The 26,100-nt window shown below is 40.9% G+C and overlaps 1 protein-coding gene across 1 annotated transcript in view; it reads right to left on the bottom strand.

Annotated features, from left to right (window-relative positions):
* Positions 1–26,100, bottom strand: part of LOC149323257 (pro-neuregulin-1, membrane-bound isoform-like) — a 656,320-nt gene that overhangs the window by 334,257 nt on the left and 295,963 nt on the right. The window lies entirely within an intron of this gene.

The following is a 26,100-nucleotide window of genomic DNA, read 5'->3' as shown; positions in this document are numbered from 1 at the left end:
AACAACAGAGCGAGAGGCTTACACTCTGAATTGACCTTTCATAAAATTTGGTACCCATTTATTGAATACATCCAGCAAGATTTAGTCTCTAGACATCCCCCAATTTTAGCTAAATTTTTATGGAAAGATGTCTTATAGGATCCCTGAATATACCTTTTATCTATCATTTTTAGGGCCTTATCTGGGTTATTGTCTTTATGTATTGTTGTTTTGGTGTACTGTTTGTTGTTATGTTTTGTTTTAGAATGTATTAATAAATTTTAATTTTTAAAAAGCTGTCTTGTACTCTTTGCCCTGAACAGTGACATTTTTCTGGAGACATCCACAGGTGACAATGTTTATTTCCATGTAGGAAAGCTTTATGTTCCACAGGGACAGATCAGCCTCATGTTGCTTCCCCCCTCCCCTTTTGTAAATGTTCTCCTTAGTACTTTTTGAAATTATCAGTTGACATTCAGAAGCAATTGTGTTTATTTTCATTTTGAAAATATAAGGCCCTCTTCCAAGTGCCTCACCTGAGGCATCCAAGGTAATTAGTCACTTTTGATAATAATCTTTATAATTATGTACGATGATAGAGGCCTAGAATCATAACAGCTAGAAGGGACCTATTTCATACATGAGAAATTAACTGAAGCAAGATTCTTATACCCAAACTTGCCTAACAGATGTGCATCGCAACAATTCTAAGCATGTTTACTCAGAGAAAAACCATATTAAGTAAATAGTCTTTCATAGTATGTTTTAAGTGGAGAAGTGCAAAGCTGCAATCTTCCTACTTGTTCATATGGCTAGAGCAGCATCCCCTACATTTTTCCTGCTACCATCCCCTTTCCCCTTGGGCGACAACCCTAGCTCCCCCACCACATGCTTATTTCTTGATAGTAGGTCTAATGTTCTACTGAAAATTCAAAACTGTCAGTCTAGGTTACTGCTCTCTTTGCACCCAATCACCTTGGGAACAGCAACAGAGCAGTTGGTTGTGTAGCAACTGAGAGACCTCTTGCAATAAAAGCCAGTGCAAGCAAGAGGCCTCTCACTCTTTGGTCAACCAGTTGCTCAGTTGCTGCAAAGTCACCTGGTGCAAAGGGAGAATCTTCTCCCTAGAAAGGAAGGACTCTTAAGACTTTGTTTGCACCAAGAGAGGAGTAGCGGGTGTGTGGGTAGGGGGTTTACAGAGGTCAAATGCTCTGGATTGGAAAGTGGCTTAGATGGGGAAAAGGAAAGTTTTTAATTACAGGAGCCACTTCAAAGTGAAGGACTTTTCCCCACAATTGATCCTGGATACTCCTCCACCTCCTTCTTCAGAAACATGCCTTCCCCTCATAATTCAAGACCCCCCCCCCCCTTTACACCAGTATTGTTTCTTCTGCTGCCTCTTTTCTTGGCCTGTCCAACAAAAGAAAGCAGAAGCAGCAGCATAGTTCCAACCTTTCAGTCAAGTCCCAGTGAAGCTCACAAAGCTTAAGCAGGATCCTAAATCTGAAAGCTCCCCATTTTGCTGCAGTAAGTCTCCGTTGCCACTGTGTGCTCTACCTCCTTGCTCCAGTCTGTCAGTCTGTTCCAAAATGGCATTGCTCTGAGCTACAGAAGCAATGTCCTACAACCAAGCCCCTCAAGTTTCCCAACTGCAACCATCACTACTAGGGCAAGATGTGGCTAAGGGAGTTGAGCTTGGATGGGCAAATGAGGTGTGGGAGGCATCATCACATGAAGTGAGGTTGTATGGTGGTTTTAAGGCACCCTGAAAAGACATTTCATGCAACCCTCATCCCCACTATGATCCTAAAGGCTGATAGTTCCCCATGTCTTTCTTGTGCACTAATACTTTGGTTGAAGGGCCCCTGACACCCCCTTTTCCCTCACTGTTCCCCTGATGTCCCTTTTCTCCCTCACCATCCTCCTGGATCTTTTAACACCCCCCCCCCCCAGTGGTGTACCACCTGCTTTGGGAATCACTGCCCTAGAGAATAAAGACTTTATCACACAAGGTAGTAATTTGCAACTGCAGCAGGATAACCAGATCTTCATCGCATGGCATTGGCCTTCTTCTGATGGTCCATTGTGGATGACCTTTTGGAAAGTGTTTCTTCTTATTAATGCAAAAACTCAATTAATGATCTCCTTTCCCACTATTGTTCTGCTATCATTTGCAGTGCAATTCATTTCCCCTTCAACACTGATTTTGGGTGGTCAGGGAGTATCAGTGGGTGGGCTTTAGGTGTGCCCTTTGCTTAGCAGTGATCAGGGAAGAAGGAGACGGGGTGGATATTTCTATCTGATTTCCTTTCAATTAGCTAAGTAGCATACTGTACCACTAACAGGAATGGGATTACCCTCCAACACCCTTCAACACTTCCAAAATACTGCGGTTTTCTTTCTTTCTTTCTTTCTTTCTTTCTTTCTTTCTTTGGCCTGTTACAGACGGGCTAAAAAGTACGTGCGGAGCGCGTACTAGGGTTAAGAGGGGGCGGTGCTTCCGCACCACCCTAACCCTAGTGCGCGCTGTGCGTGCACAAAATGATGGCAGCCGTTCCACAGGGCCGCCGCCATTGATACGTGACGACCGCGCCGCCTCCAAATGAGGCGGCACGGTTGTGACGTATTGGGGTCGCGGCAGGGCGCCTAGGGTGCCCTTTCCGCAACCCTGGAAGGAGCTCCGTTTCGGAGCTCCTTCCTGGTTTGGTCTGCTGGGTGCAGCTTTCAGACGGCTGCGCCCAGCGGACCAAAGGAGAAAGGGGCCAAATGGCCTCTTTCTCCTTCTCCCCGCCGCCGCGGGGTGTCCTTGGGGCTTGAAGCCCCAAGGACGCCCCTTTCCAGGCTGCGGGGAAGGGGCCTTTTGCCGCTTCCCCGCAGCCCGGAAAGCGGCAGATCGGGGCTTCAGCGGCTGCCGCTCTGGCCTGTGAGGTCCCGATCCAGCGGGGAAAGGTGCGCCTACAGGCCGCCCCAAAGGGGCGGTCTGTAATGCGCCATACTTTCTTTCTTTCTTTCAAGTCACTGTTGGAATTTTTCACGTGTAAGTGATAAAGTAACAAAGAAAGAAACAATTCTTTTCAGCCTTTGTTCAGCTAGGTTGCCCCAAATAGGATACAGAGGGAGGTAACTGCACAGAATGGGCAGATGTTGTTGAGGCACAGCAGGGAAAATTATATGGCTGTTCCTCTTGAGTTCCTTGACCATTTGCCTCTGCTGAATGACACAGAGGTCTGTGGCACATGGCCTGTCCTTAGCCCATCATTCTGCGCTCAGGGGTGGTCAATAATTGTACCTCATTGCCAGTTTTGATGTAAACCTCCACTTCTGCATATTCAATTAATCCTCTGTATATTCAATTCAAAGTTTTATTTCAGCTCAGGCAGAAACATTTATGGGCCAATGATCCTCTTTAGTTGTGATGCTCACTGGGTGACCTTAGGCTAATCATTCTGTTTCAGCCAAATGTACCATTAAAGTGGTATACATGAGGATAAAAAGAATTGACCCACATCTATGATGCCTTGAGCATTTTGGAAGAAGCAGGAGAGGTACATGTGAAAATAATAACAATAATTTTTAGAGCATTCTGTTTTTGTGATTGCCACCAGCTCTTCCTTACCTCTGGGGAAAGGAGAATTTTTCCTTATACTAAATTTCTTGTGCTCCTTGGAAGATGGGTGGGGGGAAAGGAATGAAATACTATGGGTAGCTCATATTTTTTGTTTTCTATGTCATATTCCAACACTATTTTGTATGTGCTTAAAATATATATACAGTTCCCCCTTCTTTTTCATGGGGGATCTGTTCTGGACTCGCTCATGAAAACACAGTTTCATCTATATTCAAGCTCCATTGGGTGCGGGCATGTGGGGGTGCACGGATGTGCACCGTGAGCATGCACCCCATTCATTCTCCCTCTGTTCCTGCCTTGCACATAAGCAGATCCGAAGACTGTGAGAACGGAGGGAGGACTTTACAATCTTTTCCTGGAAGACCATCTCCCTTAGAAGGTTCCTGTCAGTTTGCTAAATCTTGCAGCTTGGAGTAGCTACTTTTTTGGACTACAGCTCCCAGAATCCAAGGAGTTGTCATCCAGAAAGAAACTCTGGTCAATCCAGCTTTGTGACTTATTCTCATTGTTGCTGATTAAATGGTTTTCCACTTGTTGCCCTCCAACACTGAAGTTATATTTTCTTTCTCTTTCTCCTTCTTGCTGCCCTTCAACCTGACTGAGTTACAGTGTACGAATTACACTATTTTTTTTTTTTTGGGGGGGGGGGGGATTATTCTGACTCAAATGAATGCACTGGCTTTCTGCCACTAAGGTATCAAGTGAATTACTCTGCTTCCTACACTGCTATTTGAGTCTTTTATACTTGGCTTCAGAGTGTAGTTTAGTATAGCCAAACACCACATCCCTAATAAAATGTCTACACTAAAAAGGGGGGGACAAAAGTTGCTTCTTAACTCAGCCTGAGCTTTCCCTGACAAGAGCACTTAAGTAATTTAATCAAGAATTATACTGCCCCTTCTGCCAAAACACATCTAGGCCGTGATCCAGTAAGTGTACTGATGCGTTGGAGTTTAGTCTGGTTCGTGTTTCATGCCTCCCTTTTTAGTTGGGACGTAGTGCTATAATTTTCTTCCTTTGTTATATTTATTTGTTCTGGCAGGTAGATGTTAAATATGGCAGACGACAACAACCTTCTAATTTTCCAAAAATATGTACATATCAGGTTAACATTTCTATTCAGAGTCAGGAATCATTAATCGGAAAAATGACTAAGAAGAATCTGCTTGCATAATCTGATACATTTTTACCCCAGCATGCATTCACATGTACTTCTTAGCATGGGGCTAGCTCAGAGGTAGCATGCCAAGAGGACCACAATTTGCTCCCCGCTGGAGATAAATGGTGTTTTCTTTCCATTCTTCCATTTCCCTGAATTGACATCACCATAGCTGCTATCCCTAGTCTGATACAGAGATGACACAGCATGGGGCAGGGAAGTCCCTTGGAAGTGACTCAGAGAACCAGGAGGAATGTCAAGCATGGGGACCCAAGGGAGGCCCAAAAGAATAGTGTATTGTGGATCCATCACATATCTAAGGACGGGAAACAAGAATGAGGCAGAAGGCTTTCAAAGATTGTCACTCCAAGGTCCACCACACCCAGCTTCACTGTACCTGGGCCAAAGGATGGAAGGAGGGGGAACGGTAGATCCATCTTACCTCTTGGCACAACTGCTGCTTTTGCCAACAAGACAAAGATGAAGAGATGAGAAGGGTGACTTTGAGGCTTGGAGGGCAGCTGAGACAGGTGAAGGGATGCAAGACTTCTTTCCTGAGTCTTTGCTTACCCCCCCCCCCCCAAACCACACACACCAAACACAGAGAAGAAGATACAAGGGTTGGATATCCTGTCTCCCTTTTTGGGAAGAGTCTTTGAAAGCCTGAGCATTTCAATCTGAGCCAGTCTTAAGTGAGCATCCCTCATTTGCACTCACCTTGCCATCCTTGTAACACAAATGCTAACACAAATGGGGAATGCTGGAAATGAGGATGTTGCCCCCAAATTTCTACCAAGGATTGGCAGAAACGTCAGTCAAGCATTTGGAAATACAATAGGTATCCAAAGAAAAGGACAGGCAAATTTACTAGGGAAATGCAAACAAAGCAAATGTAAGAGTTCTAAGTATTCAATACCTCACTCTTTGGAATGCTAGAAATTTGACGACTGGGGAAAAATTAGAAGTGTGCGGTGAGGGTATCCTAAACCCCTGCTCTGATATAAGAGCCAGTATAGGTTTGAACATTGGACTGTGATTCAGGAGACCATGGTTCAAATCTCCGCTCAGCCATGGAAACCCACACTCAGCCTCAGAAAACTCTATGATACACTTGCCTTAGGGTTGCCAAAATGGCTCCATGATGCATGCTCAATAATTACTTTTCTTTGGATTGCAACTCCCAGAATTTCCTAGCTGACATGGCCATTGGCCATGCTGCCTAATAAATTCTGGGAGCTGTCCAAAAATGCAAGATTTCTAAGCTTTGGGTATAGCACAAGCACACACTCTGGTTCCAGAAACCAGTAAAGTTTGTTCTTTCTGAGCAACTGTTTGTTTTTTCATAAAGAGACACATTATGAAGAAACATTTATTAAAAGTGAATTTAGAGTAATGAGCATGAAGTACTCCTGAAGAGTTTCCCATGGGTTATCTTTAAAGCTCGAAAAAGTAAATTATTGCCTGGCTATATTTGTCATAAATTTTCTGGGTAACTTACAGCAATTTAACATTAAAAGTTTTGTTATCCAGATTTCCATAAATTGCCCCACTGTTTCGACTAAAGCTGTAAACACTCACACAAGTTTTATAAAAATACAATAGAGGACACAGCCATGTGCTTTGTAAAAACTGAATTTAACAGATGCGCATGGCTTAATTCTACTTGTTTTAATCATGGTATATATTGTTAATAGGTCTTTGCAGCTGTATGTATTTTACTGGCAATCCTAAAACACAAATTTTTATCCTTTAAATGAGTTAATTTCTGTTGTATCTATCAACTCCTATTCATAATAACAATTTCAAATCCATCTTTATAGTATGTTCCTAAAGGAAAACACCCACAATTTTTCATATTATCTTTCCTTACATTTTATGAGCTACATACAATTAACTGTATGTTAAATATATACAATTATTTTTAAGGGGGGTGAATTAATCCAGTGTGTCTAATTTCCACATTACCTCATGTTTCTTTCCTTCTGACTATGGCTATGAAAATCTCCAAAGTTCTCCTGAAGAGCCAGAAGAATAGATGACAGATAATTATTTATAATAGCATTTTGCTTCATTTGAGATTTTCTACTTTTGCACAGTGACATCTTGTGGGCTCTAAAGGGATCTTTCAGAAAATAGGGACTATGTAGAGAGACTAGAAGTTTGACATTATTCCCAACTCAGATATTAAAGCTGATGTCCTTTACACTAAGAAAGGGAAAACTGTGCCCACCCAGATGCTGTTAAGTTCCAGATTCCCTCATCCCTCACTATGCTGACTGAGTTCGAATCTAAAATGTGAAAGGCCATCAAGTGAATGAACATTGCTTCTGAACAGACATAATAATTGCACAGATTGCTTCCCAATAGATATGGTCATGACACATTTTGGGCCCAAACAGACAGGTCAAAATAAAGCTGCTTTGGGTCACATTGGAAGTATGTTGTTTAAATGGTACACACATCTTAAGAGGCCAGAAGCTGCACCAAAGCTGTGTTCCATTCCTTAGGACTGGAGCATGGTTTCGGTGCAGCTTCTGGCCTCTTAGGATGCATGCAGCATTTAAACAACATACTTCCAAAGTGACTTGAAGCAGCTTTATTTTGGCCTGTCTGTTCAGGCCCTTTTCAAGGATATACGTCAGAGGAAGCCAGCATGGTGTAGTGGTTTGAGCGTTGGATTACAACTCTGGAGATCAGAATTCAGTTCACTGCTCAGCTATAGAAACCCACTGGGTGACCTTGGGCAAGTTACACTCTGTCAGCCCAACTAGATCCTGACTTGAAGGCACACAACAACAACAAGAACAACATATACATGGGGAGATATCTGGTTCTCTGCAGATGTTGTTGGATTGCAGTTCCCAGAATTCATGGATATTGGTTATTCTGGCTAGGGATGCTGTCAGCTATTGTCAAAAACATCCAGAGGGCTACATGATTCCTATGTTAAATATACAGATACATTTTCAAGACTTACTGATTGAGGCTTCCCATTTGTTGTATATTAAGTAGTAAATCTGGATTTACAGCAAAATGTTTGTGGACATGCCAGAAGAATTTTACTAGGAAGGGTGATGAGGAACGAAACCATACTTTTCAAATGCCCTGAGCTGCCAAGGATGGTCAGTGTAATACTCTTCCATCCCATTTTCCCAACTGCTTGTAAAATGTCCTGGTTTCTCTCTCCTCCTCCTCCTCCTCCTTTCCCCCTTTGCCCCCAGCCTACTTCAGTGTCTGAGTTAAAAGTGTAAAAGTAATTTGCACTCAATTAATTCTGCAGAAAGGAGAGAGACAGGATCTTGCCTTTCCCAGTAGGCTCTGGCAAAGGCAAACTACTTCGTCCTCTCCTGGCTTGTCTCTTCTTCCTCATTAATAATGTTTGCTGCCTTGATCACACTCTGATGTTACATGGCCAGTTCTCAATTATGCAATGTTGAAAGGTATGGAAAACAAACCTTGTTAGGTTTCCTGGTTTTCTACATTAACATTTCTACCCCCCTCCCTCTTTCCCTCCCTCTTCTCTCGCTCTCTCTCTGACCCTTCCCATTGTTCAGGCCACACTTTCTACAGGACTCAACTTGAAATGTGGCCTTACTGAGCCAAATTCCAAGGACATTTATCTTCTCTACAATAAAAAAGCTCCCACAGCTGCAGCAAGAACAAGGAAATAATAGAGTCCTGAATGTGATTATTGCATTTAAATGAATTCAGAGGAAAGAGAGAAGCAGCAAACACATAATTAACCTCCACTATTAGTGTGTTGATTTTCCAAAATCCTTCTGAACAAAGATGCATTATTATGCCTACCCTGTAATGAGAATTTTTTAAAACAATGTGTATTGTGCTCATACAAGTTCTAGGTAATTTTGGTAGATTATTATTTTATTTAAAAAAACACATTTGGGAAGGAAGCACAATAATGGTCTAATTGTTTTGCAGTCTGCTGTACCCCTCAAAGACATGCTCTACATCTGATAGTCCTGGGGGGTCATTCCCACTGCAGTTTGTTCCAAAGCAGGATTTGAGGCAAATGACCCTCGTTCCCATTTGAAACTGCTTCCAATCCTCATTGGATCGATTCCAGGAGGAAAGAAGCGGGACAAACACAAAAAAAACCAGGGTTTCCTGACACTAGTTTGAAAGTGATTTTTTTTAGAAGAATTGATTCTGAATCGTGCCCAATAAGTGGGAACACCAGATCAGAATCTATTCTTTTTTTTTTTTACATTAGAATTGATCAAAAAATCAATATATTGCTAAAGCAACTACTTGCTTTGGCAATAGATCAATTTTTTTAATTATTTCTATATTTTTTATTTAAAAAATGTTTCTCGCTCTCCTTCTCCTCCTCCCAGGTCCCCTGGCCTTGCCTTGCTCCCTCAGGTTTTCTGCACTGTGGTTGCAGCCCAAGCCAAGCTCCCATCATGAGGGTTTTAAGGGAGAAAACCGCTGCTGCTTGCCCGGGCTGGCTAGGCTTCTGGTGCTGCTGTCACGTTGCCACTGTTCCCCCCGTGCTGGCTGGGCTTCTGGCACTGCTGCTACTGCTGCACTGCCGGTGCTGGATGACAAACAACTGGTGGTCTTGTGTTCCTGTCTTCCATGGGGGAAGGAGGGAGCCAGGAAGGAAGGAAGGAAGGAAGGAAGGAAGGAAAAAAAGGGGGAGAGGGAGAAGGAAGGAAGGAAGGAAGGAGAGGAGAGGGAAGGAAAAGAGAAATAAATAAATAAAGAGAGAGAGAGGATCCGGTTGGGACAGCAGCCTTTTGATGGGGTTCTGAGGGAGGGGCGGGGGGCGACCCGCTGAAGGGCTGCCACCTTCCCTGGCTCCATCTGATGGGAATGACAAGCATTCCCAGCAAAAAAAGCGATTCCACAAAAGGTCCCTTTTCATAGTGAGAACAAGGGACCTTTTGGAGTCGCTTCACAAAGCATAGCTCCAGATCAGAATGCGGATTATACTCCAAGTGGGAATGACCCCCTCATGAGAAATCTGTACTTGGGACAAGAGGCAACTGTTAGAACAGAACACAGGGAAACAGAATGGTTCCCTATCAGCAAAGGGATCAGGCAAGGCTGCATTCTGTCACCCTATCTATTCAAAATGTATGCAGACAATATAAGAAGAGCAGGTTTAGACTCGGAAAAAGGTGGAGTAAACACAGGAGATAAAAAATATCAACAATCTAAGATAAGCAAATGACACCATATTACTAGCAGAAAACATCACAGACTTGGAACAATTACTAGGGAAGGTCAAAGAAGAAAGTGCAAAGGTAGGATTGAGGCTGAACATAAAGAAAACAAAAATAATGACCATGGAGGACCTACACACAACCTAGACAATGAGGAGATTGAAATAGTAAAAAAATCCCCATACCTTGGATCAAACATCGATCAGGAAGGAGACTGCAGTCAAGAGACAGATGAAGGACCCTGTCTCCATTCCAACTGCCATTGCCTTCTTCTTTTGTGTCATGTCGTTTTTAGATTGCAAGCCTGAGGGCAGGGAACTGTCTAATCAACAATTGGTAAGCAGCTCTGAGAACCTTTGTGGCAGAAGAGTGGGGTATAAATACTCTAAATGAAATGAACACGAAGAAATCAGGAGACTAGGAATGGGAAGGGCAGCCATGGGAGAGCTAGAAAAGATCCTAAGGAGCAAAGATATACAATTGAGCACAAAAGGTAGAATCATCCAAGCCATTGTATTTCTCATCACCATGTATGGATTCAAGAGCTGGTCAATGAAAAAGTGTGGATAAGAAAAAAAAATTAACAATTTGGGAAGGGATTTCCCTTTCTTTCTTTCTTTCTTTCTTTCTTTCTTTCTTTCTTTCTTTCATTGCAGGAGGTCAAATAATTTTAATAAGTATTTGTGTCCTTATGGCCTGTTCACCAATGATGAAGCTGACTTTTTAATCTATGACAAAAGAAGACACACTGGAGTGTAATGTTTTAAGTATCATTTTTCAGCATCTTACGAGGTGTCCTCCTCTCTTTTGGATTTTTATTGAATGTTCTCCAGTACTTGTTCCTCCATAGTTCTCACCTATCACAGTGGAAGCTGTATCCATCTGCAGGTGGAAAGACACAGTAGCACACTAATTCTGGGCTACAAAAATGCTGTGGCTCACTGAAATGTTATTAAGGGGGTTCTCTTAATATTTCTTTTAAATGACATTTTGGTGCTGAACTAGAGATGCTTCTGGGAAACACTGTACATGTGCCTACATGCTTCCTACCTGCTCAGGCCCTATATTTATAAACAAACACATATTACAAAACCACTATGCATCTTGTGTTTTGTTTCCACACGGATAAAGTGATCCTGTAAAACAAATCTTGGCACTCCCTACTGCTTGGGGAAAGCAGGGATGAAATAGAAATATATCCTTGCCTTCAGGCCCACAAACAAGCTTTCTTTCCACTTATTTCCCTAATGCCACATAAAATCTTTTCAGTTTGGTTGTTCCCTGCTGACATACTGACAAACAGCCAGTGTCTCTGATAGTGTTCTGAGTCCATATGGAAGAGAAATAGTGTCCCTGGACCCTCTGCAAAACTAAAATGTTAAATAATAATAATAAAAAAGTCTGTGTAGATAGTTTATGGGCCAACTCCTCCAGTCTATGGAAATCCTTGGCGTTCAAAATGACTAGAATGTGATCCCACCACATGCAATGCACAGTTGTTCAGGCTTTTTTGCTGGGGGACGGGGGCAGGGACTCCTTAAACCCTGAATAAAACTGATTTGCAGCTTTTACCAGTGTATCCACAAGGGTTTGTATTAATGGAGACGTGACTGTCCATACACACCTTTGTATGGCAGCACCTTTCAGCAGAGGGTGAGCAGATGGGTGGGTGGGTGGGCAGGTGGATGAGCATTACTGCTAATAGATTTCTTTGTTGTTATTTTGTTAGTTAGAAGCATATAGGATTTGTCTATTTTCCTTGCCATTTTACAGCATTTTAATTAATATTTTCATTCTGAAATTGGCCATTTGAGACCCAGTGGGGGTGGCATGAGATCCAAAGAAAGGGCTGAAAGCACACAAAGGCAGTTTAACCGCATGAATGAATGAATGAATGAATAAATAAATAAATAAATAAATATTATTATTTCAGGAAACTTTGCAGCATGCAAAAATCAAAGGCATCCAAATGTAAGTGATTGGAGAAAAGTACAATGCTGTCAGGAGGGGAAGAAGAGAGATATTCATGGGTCATTTATCTCATGATAAAAGCCACAAATGAAGGCTTTATACATTTTATTGTTCCGAGAGAAAAAATGAACACTACATTTTTTATTTTTTTTAAAAGACTTATTTAAAGCCACACTCACGATTTGCAACAAGAGCCATGCAACCCTCCAAAGCTTCTCTGCTAACCAGAGACAGCATGGAACGGTGACACCAGTGGGAACAGGTGACAGTGGAAGCAAAAGTGAGTATCTCTGCTCTTTTGACTGACATCCAAAAGTTAATACTGTAATAATGTGCAGCGGCCAGTTTAACACATGGGCACCAATAATTCAGAGACCCTTCCTTCCTGACCATCATTTTAATTTGCAATGGTGCTGCATGTGGCCAGCAGAATATGGATAGATGCAAATAGGCTGGAATAGACTCAGGAGAAATGAAGACAATTGAACATTGATAGCTTTCCACTCCACCAAATGCATCTGAGGACGCCCGCTCCAGTCTACAAAAGCTCATGTTACCAACTTCTGCCTTTCGGTTAGTCTCAAAGGTGCTGCAAGATCCCTTGCTATCTTTTACTTTAACTTACCTAAAAAGGTTATTGGGCAAAAATGGGTTAAATTCTTCTCATGGAACCTTAAACTTCTTGTAGGAAGGATAGGAAATAGCATGTGCAAAACTAACTATACTGGATCCCCACGATGAGAAAAAAGGAGCAAGTGAAACAGTTTTCACTGATTCCATTAGACTTTCAAAATAGTGCATGCTTTGACAGATACAGTTGTGGGGCCAGCAGAAAAGCTCATTTGCATGTTATGAAATCCTCACACAACTGAAAGTTAAGGAGGCTTGGCTCCCTTTGACAGCAGTAGCCTAATGAGAAATTTCACCTTGCCCTCCAACAGCTAGTACAATATACTCTGTGTCATCCCAGCTCTATTTAGATATGCATTTTCCTGGCCATTCTTCAAATGATTGTTGCTGACATGAGGGGATAGACATCATTATAATAATCAGAGCTGTACTTGCCAGACACTTGTATGTTTTGTTGTCAGTCCCAAAGTCTTCCATCCTGTGGTTCTGCCTTGTAAAGTCTCTGTTTTTTGTTTCACATGTTCCAGACATGAGTGCAGGTAACTCAAAACAGTTCTGAGTATCCATCAGCTTGGAAATATTAATTATTAAGAGTACAACTGCTAGTTCGATCCTCAAATGTGAGAGGAGGGATATAAATAAACATTTCATTATTAGTAGTATTATATTATTATAGTACCCCCAGCCAGCATAGCCCATGGCCATGCTGGCTGGTGGATTCTGGAAGTTATACATTTTCCATGCTCTTCTTTAAATAAGCACAGTATAATCTGACAAGAGTATAACTTGGTAAGAGCTGACATCCTTTTCTAAGAGATACAGAGGCCAAGTGGATTAAGCCCCCATGTGATATTTCGTCAATAAAACAAATCATGTGCACATCATTAGGGATATGAGAAGTGAAGAAACCTTGGGTTTTAATCTGATACTCTATGAATTTCCAGCTAATGGAAGCCAAGCTAGCTTTCTTTTTGATGTCTTTCCATCCGCAAAGACATTTCTATTCAGACAAGCTTTTGGCTTTTGAGATGACTTGTAAGTTGGAGAAATAGGTTTTCACTGTTAGAAGCTTTTTTAAAAATACTTGCTGATTTGTTTTTAATTGATTAGCCTTTAATTTTAAAAACCCTGCATTTTATTTTGAACTTTATTTTTTTAAGCTACCTTGAACACCATTTGTAGTGGAAAGACAGAGGAGGCATTTTAAAAATAAATGAAATAAATAAAAAATTACGCTGTAAAAAGTACAATGTACTGATTGGAGTGAGAGGATCCTTTGTCTCACTTCCATATTCCATACATATGATGACGATAATTATTTTCTCTGCAGTAATGATCACATTAAATACAATTAAATTAGGTTCAGCAAAATACAGTGCTCCCTTGCCTTATGTGGAGGATCCATTCTGGGACACACACCACCGGGTAAGCCAAATACTACGTATGCTTGAGCCCCATTGAAAATAATGGAGCTCATGCATGTGGCATGGTGTCGCGTGGCGCACATGCCATTGCCAATTCCATCACAGCGTAAAGCTGTGTATGACGCGGGTGCACTGTAACTGATTGTTTCTATAAGATGCTTCTGAAAATACAATTAAGAATGTGATAGTAAGCCAAATATACATATAAAATTAAGTGCATCTTAGATTAACCTTCACAGACAGTGATAGTTCCAACAAAAGTACAACCACCGAATCAATGGAAGTTGTGTAATTAGTTTATCGCACCGGGTTCTCGGCCCGGCCCAGCAGGAAACGGAAATGAGTGGGGGACGGATTTTACCGCACACACCCGTCCCTCACTCGTTCCGTTCCCCCTCTCTTCCCTGCCCCTTCCGTTCCAGAGGGGACGCTTTTTGAGAACTGTTCAGAACAGTTCTCAAAAATTTCCCCCTCTGGAACGGATTAAGAACGGAAGAGAGGGGGAACGGAACGAATGAGGGATGGATGCGTGCGGTAAAATCCGTCCCCCACTCGTTCCGCACTCATCCCTACTCCTTCCGTTCCGTTCACAGAACGCGTGGAAGGAACGCAGTGCGATAAAGTTCTAAGTATTGACTTATCAAGTCCCACTCATTCAGTGGATCTGCTCTAGTTGGTACTAACTGAATGAAGCCCATATTTATATATATTTTAAAAAATCCCTCAAAGCTATACCTTTTTCATTACACATAAGGTTAACAGGCCTGATAAGGCAAAAGGTTCCTGTACCTTTAATACTTGTGTAGAAAATTTTTTGCTTGCATGACCAGCCAGTCTGTTGAAATTCCCCTTCTAACACAAAAAAGGTACAGAAGAACTGGCCCTTATTTCATTTGGCAACCTTAATTACACAATTGTTAGAATGTTCGACAGAATTTTTATATACGTGGTTATCTTTAAAGATGGCAATTTCCAGAGAAGAACCTGGATGTATAGTTGAGGGTCACTTACACTGGTTAGATTACTACCATTATTGTTACTATATTATTATTATTATTATTATTATTATTTTAAAAAGATGTATATTTAACATTCTTGAGACACTGTTTTCTTTCTCTCTGTCTCCCTCCATCTATAAATATGTGTGCACTTCCAAGAATTGTAATACATAGTGGATATGCATTAATCCTTTAAAAATTGCCTCAGAAATCAGAATTAGAATTGAATCATTTTAATCAGAATTTAAAATGTCATTATAAAATGAATGATGGAATAAAACGAATGGAAACATATTTGGGGAACAGTGTTGGCTAAGTAGGAAAAGACAACAAAATCCAAAATCTGCAAACAGTGATCTCTCTATGAGGCCAACTAAAATGTACAAAATACGTCATGCAAGTGAAATTTTGAAAGCTTGCATGATGTATTTTGTGCATTTTAGTTGGTCCAGTAAAAGTATCATTGTTTTGTGAACTCGGTGATGCTTCAAAAACTTCAAAACCAAACATCACTAAATGTGCCATATGCCTTTTCACAACCTCAGAGTTTTATCATACTTTGATGGGCCTGGACTGAAATAAGTGCTTGGTATCTTCACTGTATTTCCAAGAGGTAATCTTCCACGAGTGAGAATACAATAACAAAATACAAGCATTTGATATTTCTACAATTTGTCACACTTACTGATTCCACAAACACATACACAAACACTGCCATCAAGTACACTGCCTGAAAGGAAGGGAAATAATGTTTTGAGGCAGGATGCAGTTAATGTATTATAACCAGAGTACAAATGAACTAGTCATCTACATCCACTTCTGCTGTGTATCAGGAATTTTGACCTGGAGGCAAACAGGTGAGTGGAAATAGGCAGTCCAGGAGTCACTTTAATCAGCTAGATGGTGATACAGATGATTCAGGTCTTCTGGCATTTTCTCCATGCAGGGCAAATGTCCCAGGAACTTGTGGTACTTGCTGCTGTAGTTCTTATTTTGTGCGTGCAAATCCAATATCCAAATTACATTTCTGTTTTCCTGGATTATTTGCTTTGAATTCCTGGCACCAGCTGCAACATTTAATTCCAACCCCCAAGTAGGTTTCTTTTAAACTCTGAGACATGTTGGGACAATATTTTTTGCTTCTCTTCTTTTTTCCCTAATTTTCAGACATGAGCTATAGTGTTATAATGCCCCAGTGAAATGACACTTCTGCATTATAACACTGAAAAACAAAAGAGAAGAGAAAATTTGCCCTCCAAAGCACAGGACCACTTCAGCAAACCATGCCCCAGTTTCTCTCTCTCTTTTTGAAGAGGGTTTCTAATGCAGACACAAAGAAATTCTATGAACAGCCCACCAAACAGTCCTATAACAATGTAAATTAACTATTGAAAGCATAACAATGAGGATAAATCTACAGCACCTCCCTTTTGAAGCCCCTTCTGCAATAACCGTTTAATTGCTAAAGCCTATGTAACTGAAACAATTCTTTAGTGATAAAGAAAGGTAAGTAAGAGGGAGAGTGAAAAGTAGTAGTGGTCAATTTGCGGCTTTCCACATGTTGTTGGGCTATACCAGCTCTCGTCTTTCATCACTGGTTGGCTGGCCAATTGGGTAGTGTTGATGGGAACTGTAGTCCAACATCACCCACAGCCCAACACACCATGTGTTCCCCATGTTTGGGGTAAAACATACAAGTCTTGCTGCTAGTGTCTCTAGTTCAATATGCTTGGCCCACTGAACTAAGGCCCTGAATAGACAGGCCAAAATAAAGCTTCTTCGGGTCACTTTGGAAGTATGCTGTTTAAATGACACACACATCTTAAGAGGCCAGAAGCTGTGCCAAAGATGCGCTCCAATACTTAGGACTGGAGCGTGGATTTGGTGTGGCTTCCAGCCTCTTTGGACGCATGTATCATTTAAACAGCATACCGCCAAAGTGACCCGAAACAGCTTTATTTTGGTCCGTCTCTTCAGGCCCTCAGTTCCTGTAACCACAGAAATATTGCTATGGGATCAACCCACCCCTCTATTGCTTTTATTGCCATGGTGACTCCACATGTTGCATCGTATCTGATCTTACCTGTGCTATTCCTGCCCTCACCTTGTACAACAGAGACAGCAAGTAACCCAAAGGCAGGGATTTAACATATGATCTCATTCACAACTATGCTTAATCTAACATGAATATACTTAAGCCACCATAGGAAGCAATGCAAGATAGAGAGTCATACCCTTTGTCTTTCAACACCTCTCTGCAAATCACTTATCACACATGATAAAATTACCCTAATTTTCACATATGATAAGAATGTGGTGGATGGTTGGCAGTGGCTGTCATTTTAATAGCTCTCATCTACGACACCATCATCTGTCTTCAGATGAATATCTGATATTGGCCTTTAGTCATGAAATATAGCATGGTGCCTACTACCTCCCAGTGCTGTTTGCTTTTCCATGTTTGGCAGGTATGCTCCCTATCTTCTTCCCCGTCTTGTGGATCTGCCACTCCCCATATGGGGGTGGGAAGAAAGAAAACCCTGCTCACAGAGGTGGTACTGACATTGTAACAACACTGACTTCCCAGAGCAAGTTCAGGCACAAGTAGGAGACACACCTAGGGAGACTCAGGCCATGACAATGAAGCCCCACCATCACTCATCTCATCAAGTCAGGGCAGAGAACTGGAAAGGAAGCCCATCTCACTGTTTCAACTTGCTTTGCTGTTAGCAACTCCTTTAAAGTTCAGGAAGTAGCAGGACCGGGGAAAGAGAAAGAGAAAGACAGCAACATATAGCATGATAGAAGATTACACCCAGACACAGATTGGTATAGATTTCTCTGTGAACTGAAAGACGTTTAGTCTCAAGACTTGCAGGGTTATCTTCCAGCATCCATGTATATCTTGAGCATCCCCTTGCCCCACAAAGGTCTGAAAGAATTTTGAAACCGAGGCCTGTTACAGACTGCCAAAATAAAGCTGCTTGAGGTCTCTTTGGAGGTATGCTGTTTAAATGATGCATGCATCCTAAGAATCCGGAAGCTGCACCAAAGCTGCGCTCCAGTGCTTAGGAATGGAGTGTGGCTTTGGACTCTTAGGACCCATGCATCCTTTAAATAGCATGCCTCCAAAGAGACCCCAAGCAGCTTTATTTTGGCAGTCTGTAATAGGCCCGAATATTCTCCAGAGACATTTAATATTTACAGAATATTATCCAGTCAACACTTAACATCAATTTGTGACGTAGGATGCAGTAGCAACATTACCAGTTTGAGACAATGTCAGGCATAAAGCTAGGTCTGAGAAAGAATTTGATTTCACTTTGTTTTTCATAAGAATTTTCTCAAATCTATAAACTTTTTTATATTCAGTGCAAAAAGAATTAGACATGCAAAAATATCACTGCATGAGAAACCATCCAGGACTAGGACTTTAGGCCTGTTACAGACTGCCAAAATAAAGCTGCTTCAGGTCTCTTTGGAGGTATGCTATTTAAATGATGCATGGGTCCTAAGAGTCCGGAGGTCGCGCCAAAGCCTAAGCACTGGAGTGCAGCTTTGGTGCAGCTTCTGGATTCTTAGGGTTCATGCAACATTTAAATAGCATACCTCCAAAGAGACCCGAAGCAGCTTTATTTTGGCAGTCTGTAACAGGCCAAAGATCTGGATTTGAATCCTCATGTATCCAACCATGTTGGTGCTGAATTTGAGTTTTCACCTGCCACCCCCTGAAAAGCTACTCATTTTTAATGTATATCAGGCAAGGAAAATGCATTTCTTTCCATGCTGGTACTGTAATAGATGTGCCTATTTCATTTGAGCAGTTTTTAATTTTGCTTCAGTTCATTTCTGAATTTACCAAAATTTGCACATTTGTTCCTATTTAGAAGGGAAAGCATTTGAGGTTTTAAACCGTCTTTGTGCAGAATAAATTAAAACTGTCAGAATTAAAGCAGAATTCAGCATTTGACCAACTAGGATTCAGTAGGAACCAATACTGGAAACTCTTCATCATGTAGCAGTCATTATTTGAACCTCTTTGACAGCTGGCACGGAGTGGTAGTCAATATCTGATATAGTATTTGGCAGCTCAGATGCAATAAATTTCAACATTTGACAATATCAGACATGCAGCTATCAGAATTTGATAGTATCAGCTGACATTCACCAGAAAGCAGTAATTGACAAGTTCTGATAGATGTTCTGCAGCAGCATTTAGTATGTAGTTTCTTTAATAGGAATGATTAATATCTGTAATGAAATCAGCACAGCTACATTTTACAATGTTTATCAGTGCAAATCTCTGTTGTTATCACATGATTTTGAAAAGTATGTTCAATCCCAGTATTCAAAAGGATCCAATATTACAGGACATTGTTTAAGATGCTGTGGAAGTAAATTTAATTTTGATATTAAACTAATTTTAATATTTTGCCCTTTTGTATTGCAAAAATCCAAGGCTAACAACACACTATTAAAAGCTCACTTTAAATGAGGAATGGTAATTTAAATAAACAACTGACTACAGCTGAACCACTGCATGGCAGATCGGGTTAGGCTATGACAAACTTCCAGCTTCAATTATTATGCAGTAGCCACTACAAACAGCGCACTGGTGTCTGTATACTCTTGTAATTTGGGTCTGGTTCACAGACAGGATTGCTAACAAGCAGCGCTGGGAATATAAATTGATTAAATGGAAGACTAATGGTCTCGTACAATACTGAAGTCATACATGAATTTCTGGATTTCTCTTTTAGACATTTTTCTCCTGCTGCTTCTGTGTGTGTGTCCACATTGTAGAATTAAAGCAGTTTGACACCATTTAAACTGCCATAACTCTATCCTACAGAATAGGATACTATACAATCTATCCTACAGAATCTTGGGATTTATAGTTTGGAGAAGTATTCAGTCTGGTTTGTCTCTGGTGCCTCAACAAATTGCAAATCTGAGAATTCTGTAGGACAGAGTCACGGCAGTTAAAGTGGTGACAAAATGTTTCAATTCTGCAGTGTGGACACACCCTGTCAGATATAGATATTTGTCATTTCAGCTGATTTCCTGTCTAATTTCCTCTCTCAGAACCACTAGCATCACCAAATGCAAGATGGAGCCCTTCCACTATGATTTGCATATACCTGATTCACAGAGCACTCCTTCTTTAGTAGTTTCATGGTAGTTAATCTACTCTCAGAAGCTTGTAGAGGAAAGAAATAACCCACCCATCCCATTCCCAATGGTCTGCTAGAAAATCTAGGTGCTTCCATGCCTCTTCCCCCATTTTTATTTAAGATAGGGCACAAAGAAGGAGGGAATAATGGAGCACAACAAAAAGCATTGGGTCAGCAAGTCGATTTTGCCCAATTTTTTCTCACTAATTCTCCCCCGGCTACTTGTCCCAAGCTATCTCAATAAATGTGTAGGAAGGAAAAGAAAAATCTGTTAGAAAAGCCTGATGGCTTTCTTTGAGAGGGTGTGTAAACTTGAATCAATGAAATGCCAATAGCTGATCTGCCTAAGCATTCAGAAGCTATCAAGTACTATGTACAAAGATGTCCATTTATACAATGGATTAAGTTACCAGAAACTGTTAAATCTTTCCAGATGAGAGCAAGAATTTGAGCACAGAAAGAACTCCAAAGGCAATTTTAAATAAAGTTTAAATAACATGATGCATTTACTGAGATTTACCATGTCAATCTCTCTCTCTCTTTCGGTATCTGATAACATTTATTATGCACTTATGTCGCACTGACATGCACTACAAGTCAGTACTGGGTTTAGTTTCAGCAGTGACCTATTACGTGACCAAGCAATTTATTGAAACACCTAACAGATATCAAATTGAAAGTTTACTTTTAAGGAATGCTGTGGGCTGGAATGACATTCCTGGACAAACAATGCAGGGCCGGAACCAAGCAGCAGAGAGGGCCCTGGCATGTACTGTTGCCAGTTTATTTAGCCTGAGTCATTCTTTGAGAGGAGGAATGTTAATGAGTCAAGATTTCAGTGATCCAAACTAGTGTTGACGTGGAGATTAAGAAAATAACAGCCTGAAGGAGAAAGAAAGACCGTGGAAAGGAGGGAGGAGGAAAGCCTACTTCCAATGGTACTCTCTCCATGACGTTTCATATTATGGCCTAAGCATTCAAAAGAAGAGAATGATTTTCTCTTACTTATCTCTCCAGCAGAGATTCTACCATAATGAGTTATTTTGCAAGAGCATGGAATTTTAGTGTGCCTTCTGCCTCAAGCCAAGAGCTCAAGTTAATTATTTCTCACCACGGGGTCTTAGTTTGCTTCATAGTCAAGATATAGGTTGACTAGAACTTGAAAGGACTAGAATCATAGAATCATAGAGTTGGAAGAGACCACAAGGGCCATCCAGTCCAACCCCCTGCCATGCAGGAAATCTAAATCAAAGCATCCAGCCTCTGTTTAAAGACCCCTAAGGAAGGAGACTCCACTACACTCCGAGGAAGTGTGTTCCACTGTCGAACAGCCCTTACGGTCAGGAAGTTCCTCCTAATGTTGAGGTGGAATCTCTTTTCCTGGAGCTTGCATCCATTGCTCTGGGTTCTAGTCTGTGGAGCAGCAGAAAACAAGCTTGCTCCCTCCTCAATATGACATCCCTTCAATGACTTGTGAGCACATGTTATTGCAGATAAAAGGCAATAAAGAGGACATCCTTGTATCTACTATATATTATACACCTAAAAAAGCAGGGAACATCACACCAAATGTAGGCCACCGGCCATACAGGTTAGTCCAACCAGAGGCTCTACTTTGTTGACCTCTTGAAGCTGTATGAATTGGAAATGGGGCCAAGCATCTATTAGACTCCCTGGCTGGTGGGCTTAGTTGTACCTGGTAGGCTATAAATCATATAGAGCCAACTAATATAAAATGATCCTATTCATTATGCAAAGAGATCTTGTAGCACTTTTTAGACTAACTATGTGAAAGACGTTGTAGCACAAGCTTCTCCAGACTCAATCTATTTCCTCACATTCAGTCCATGAAAGCTCATGCTACCATGTCTTTCACACATTTAATCTCAAAAGTACTATAAAATCCCTTTGCAAAGGTGCTGCAAGGTCCCTTTGCATAGTGATATTCCAGACTAACATGGCTATGGCCTGATACAGACAGGCCAAAATAAAGCTGCTTCGAGTCACTTTGGAGGTATGGTGTTTCGATGATGCATGCGTCCTAAGAGTCCAGAAGCCGCACCAAAGCCACGAACCAGTCCTAAGGACTGGAGTGCAGCTTTGGTGCAGCTTCCAGACTCTTAGGACACATGCATCATTGAAACACCATACCTCCAAAGTGACCTGAAGCAGCTTTATTTTGGCCTGTCTGTATAGGGCCTATGTCTCTGAATTCTACCCACTTTCAATTAAGTTGAAGTAAATACATATCTGTTTGTTGAAACAGTTAATGCTAGACGTTTAGCCTTATAAACACCTTTTTCTCATAATGCCTTTCGAAAAAATGTGAAAACGCATGATGATTTTGTTTGATCAATGAAGATATGGAAGATTATGTTTATTTTTTTTCTCCAGCCCTATATGCCAACTATGCATTCCTGTTTTGTACATTTAGGGATGTGATTTTAAATGATACACCTTGGTTATTATCTGAAGAAATGCAGTGGAAAAGAAGAGCCAAAGGAAAGTGGTGGCACTTATTTCCAGGCAAATGTCAAACATGCCAAGACTGATTCAGTGAGTTGCCAAAAGAAAGGAAGAAAGAGAACAAACTGTATTGCTACCTCCCCTTCACCACTAATCAGATTAAAAAATTATGTGAGAAGAAATTGCCTGTACATTTTCTCCTACTCACACCTCCAACTATATAGGTAAAGGTAAAGGTAGTCCCTTGACATGAATGTCTAGTCGTAACCAACTGTAGGGGGCAGTGCTCATCTCCGTTTCTAAGCTGAAGAGCCAGCATTTTCTGAGGACTGCTCTGGTGGTCATGGGGCCAGCATGACTGCAATGAACACTGCTACCTTCCCTTCCCACTGAGAAGTGGTACCTATTTATCTACTTGCATTTGCATGCTTTCAAACTGCTAGGTTGGCAGAAACTGAGACTAGTGACAGGAGCTCACCCTATCATGCAGCACTTGGGCCTCAAACTGCCAAACTTCTGATCATCAGAACTGATGTCTTAACCACTAAGCCACTGCATCCCTTCCAACTAAATACACAGGTAAAAAAATACGAAACACACTAAATCTTGCTTAAAAATTATGTGAACACCCCAGTCTAAGACTTACGGTAACTGAAAAAAAAGTAAGAACCTAATAGAAGTGGATGAATGCCAAATTGACCAATGGTCTATTTATTATATTTTATATGTTGTGATTTTAGATTATACGCCATTGGCAGGTTTTATATTATTTTGATCACTGTAAAGTCCATGGCAAAAAATACGCCATTCTATAAATAAAGACTGATCATCATCATCATCTGAGGATAAGGGCATTTCCTTGAAACAACTGAATAAATGCCCCTCTGCAGCCACTGTGAAGAGTTTTCAGGCTAAAACTGAGCTCAGAAAACTTTCTTTGCTTGGACTGCACCTTCTATGTTTTCTTAAAAACAGCACTTGTACTGATGTTAAAAAGAGTTTTGGAAAGTGTGCACATGTTTCTATTAAATACATAGCATAGAGAACTCAGTTTTCTGTCAGAGAACTATTGCTTTCCATTCATGTTATATTTGCCCTGAGCAACAGTGGTTGATGTTTCAAGTTTCAGATTTATTTCCAGTCATCATGTACAAATATGAGAGCTGAAGAGTGAAGAAAGCCATTAGAAAGAAAGAGAATCAACTCATCTAACATGTGGAGAAGACCACTGAGGACAGCCAAGAAATGGGTACTAGAACATATCAAGGCCCAACTCTCCCTGGCAGCTGGTTTGGGACTGCGGTGGTGCCCGACTTCAGGACCTGCAGTCCTGACCTGATCACAGTTGGAACAGCATCTAGCCATTCCTTTCAGACCATGTGCTTCAGCCCTAGGTCTCTGGTTTTGGATCTAGAATCTCAGGACCTGGAACATTTCTGAATGGGAAAGCTTATTGCCCACATTTCTGAAGAAAACTAATCATTGGTAGAGAGCTGAGTAGATTGCTAGCATGGATAGCTGGCTGAAGGAAGGAGAGATCTTAGAATATCCATCCTTAAGTCTTGCATACTCTTAAGGATGATTTTATCTGATGTTGGGATGTTTGCATATAGAGTATATGCTTCCTGCACCAAATACCCGAATTGGGAGGACAGGGGATGTAGAACGCACTTTTACTCTGCAGAAAACACTAATTGATCAAGATGACCCTGAATTTGTTTGATGGATTAGGAGATATAATTAGTCCCAACTACAGCAGAACCACTGACTCAATGGGATGTATATAAGTGTTGACTTAATGAGTTTCCATTGATTAATTGAGATTAACAATTGGATTTAGGCCCAGGATTGCTCCACAAGAAAGCTCTGAATTCTGGACAGGTAGGTCAATCATTTCCTTTGTGGTACTGAGTAATGAATCATTCTTTTCGAGTTGATATATGCTCGTTCCACATTTAGGTTTTATATTCAAGTGGTTAAATGAATCCAGATGTACTTGTTTACAGCTTATACTGTTTGGATAGGTCACATAAATGAAATCTGGAATAATGGCAAAATAATGCTGAAGAATTTCACTATCCTGGTCACAGAAACAGAAATCTTTGATTCTTATTGATTGCAAGTCAATGATGGTCGGAGTTTCTGGTGACACTTCATCTTCTCCAGTTTACTTACATAAACAATGGGATGATGTAAGAACCATCCCAGCTGCCAAAAATAATATTAAACTTGTGGATGTGCTAAAATTGGAAGAGATACATATTCTACAATGAGAAATGTTATAACAACAACAAGCAAACACCAGAGCTAGGTGAATTGTGTTTGCAGTGAAATTGTAAGGTTGTTCCATTTTACAGTTTCTGATCTTTCTCTAGGTATTGAGATAACTGGCAGAAACATTTCTACCCCAAAAGCCATTTTTCCTCTGTGTTTGTTCATTTCTACTAATTACAAGTCTGCTGCTAGTAACTGGGGCTTCCTGACCTTCTTGCAACCTGCCTGCTCTTTCTCCCTTCACACAGCACTGTCGTATTAGAAAGAAGCACACAAAATTAAATAGAGGACTTCATCCACATAATGAAAAACATCAACTGTACATCTCAGCAAACAAACTGTAAAACAGCTTTTCACTGAACTTGCACTAACCATCTGACAATCTACTGAGACAGATTTCTAGACTTTCTGTTCCTTCCCCATTCCCCTGATTTTTATATCACCATGGCCAAAGGAGTTCTGTAGAACCTGAGAAAGATTGCACCATTGGTGAAGTACTTTGTACCACTCAAGTGATCCTAATAAAAAGCATTACCAATTCCTTATTTTTCTTGTACTATTTTTCAATATACATCAACTGCCCCATATCAGTGGTGAGAATCATGTGGACCTCCGGATGATGTTGGACTATGGCTCCCAGCCTTTGTCTCTATTGCCTATGCTGGCTAGAGCCGATGGAAGTCACAGTGTAACAACATCTGAAATGGCATCATTCTCACCCCTGCCACATTGGACCCGTTTTAACCCTGTGATCATTGGAGGAGAATCTTCTGATTATGATGTAGAGAGAATATTCATAATTATTTATTGCCATGTTTTTTAAAAAACAGGTATCCTGACAACCAGACAATCTATTCATGAAGAATAGATTAGCAAAAAGGTTTCCCAATTTTTTTCTAAAATGCATTGTCTCAAAGTGTTGTGTAGAAATTGTTCTAAAGAAAAAAAATTGTGCAAAACAAACAAACAAAAAAAAAAACCCACCCCTAACTATTTTCTGTGCAAAATGTTTCTTTTGGCATGCATGCACCCCCTTCAAATTTTTTATGCACTCCGGAGTTGAAAATGGACAACACATTTTTCCTCAGCAGCATAATTCCTCTGCAACACTTCAGGTCAGCCAGATGTGGAGAGAATACTGCAGAGGTACTGTATATTTGTCATCTCCCATAGCAGGAAAAAAAAACTGTCGTTATTTGTCATCATAT

This window comes from Sceloporus occidentalis, unplaced genomic scaffold (genome assembly GCF_023333645.1).
Source record: "Sceloporus occidentalis isolate IW3139 unplaced genomic scaffold, rSceOcc1.0.p SCAF_1, whole genome shotgun sequence".
Lineage (NCBI taxonomy): Eukaryota > Metazoa > Chordata > Lepidosauria > Squamata > Phrynosomatidae > Sceloporus > Sceloporus occidentalis.
This window is presented reverse-complemented; position numbering and strand designations above follow the sequence as displayed.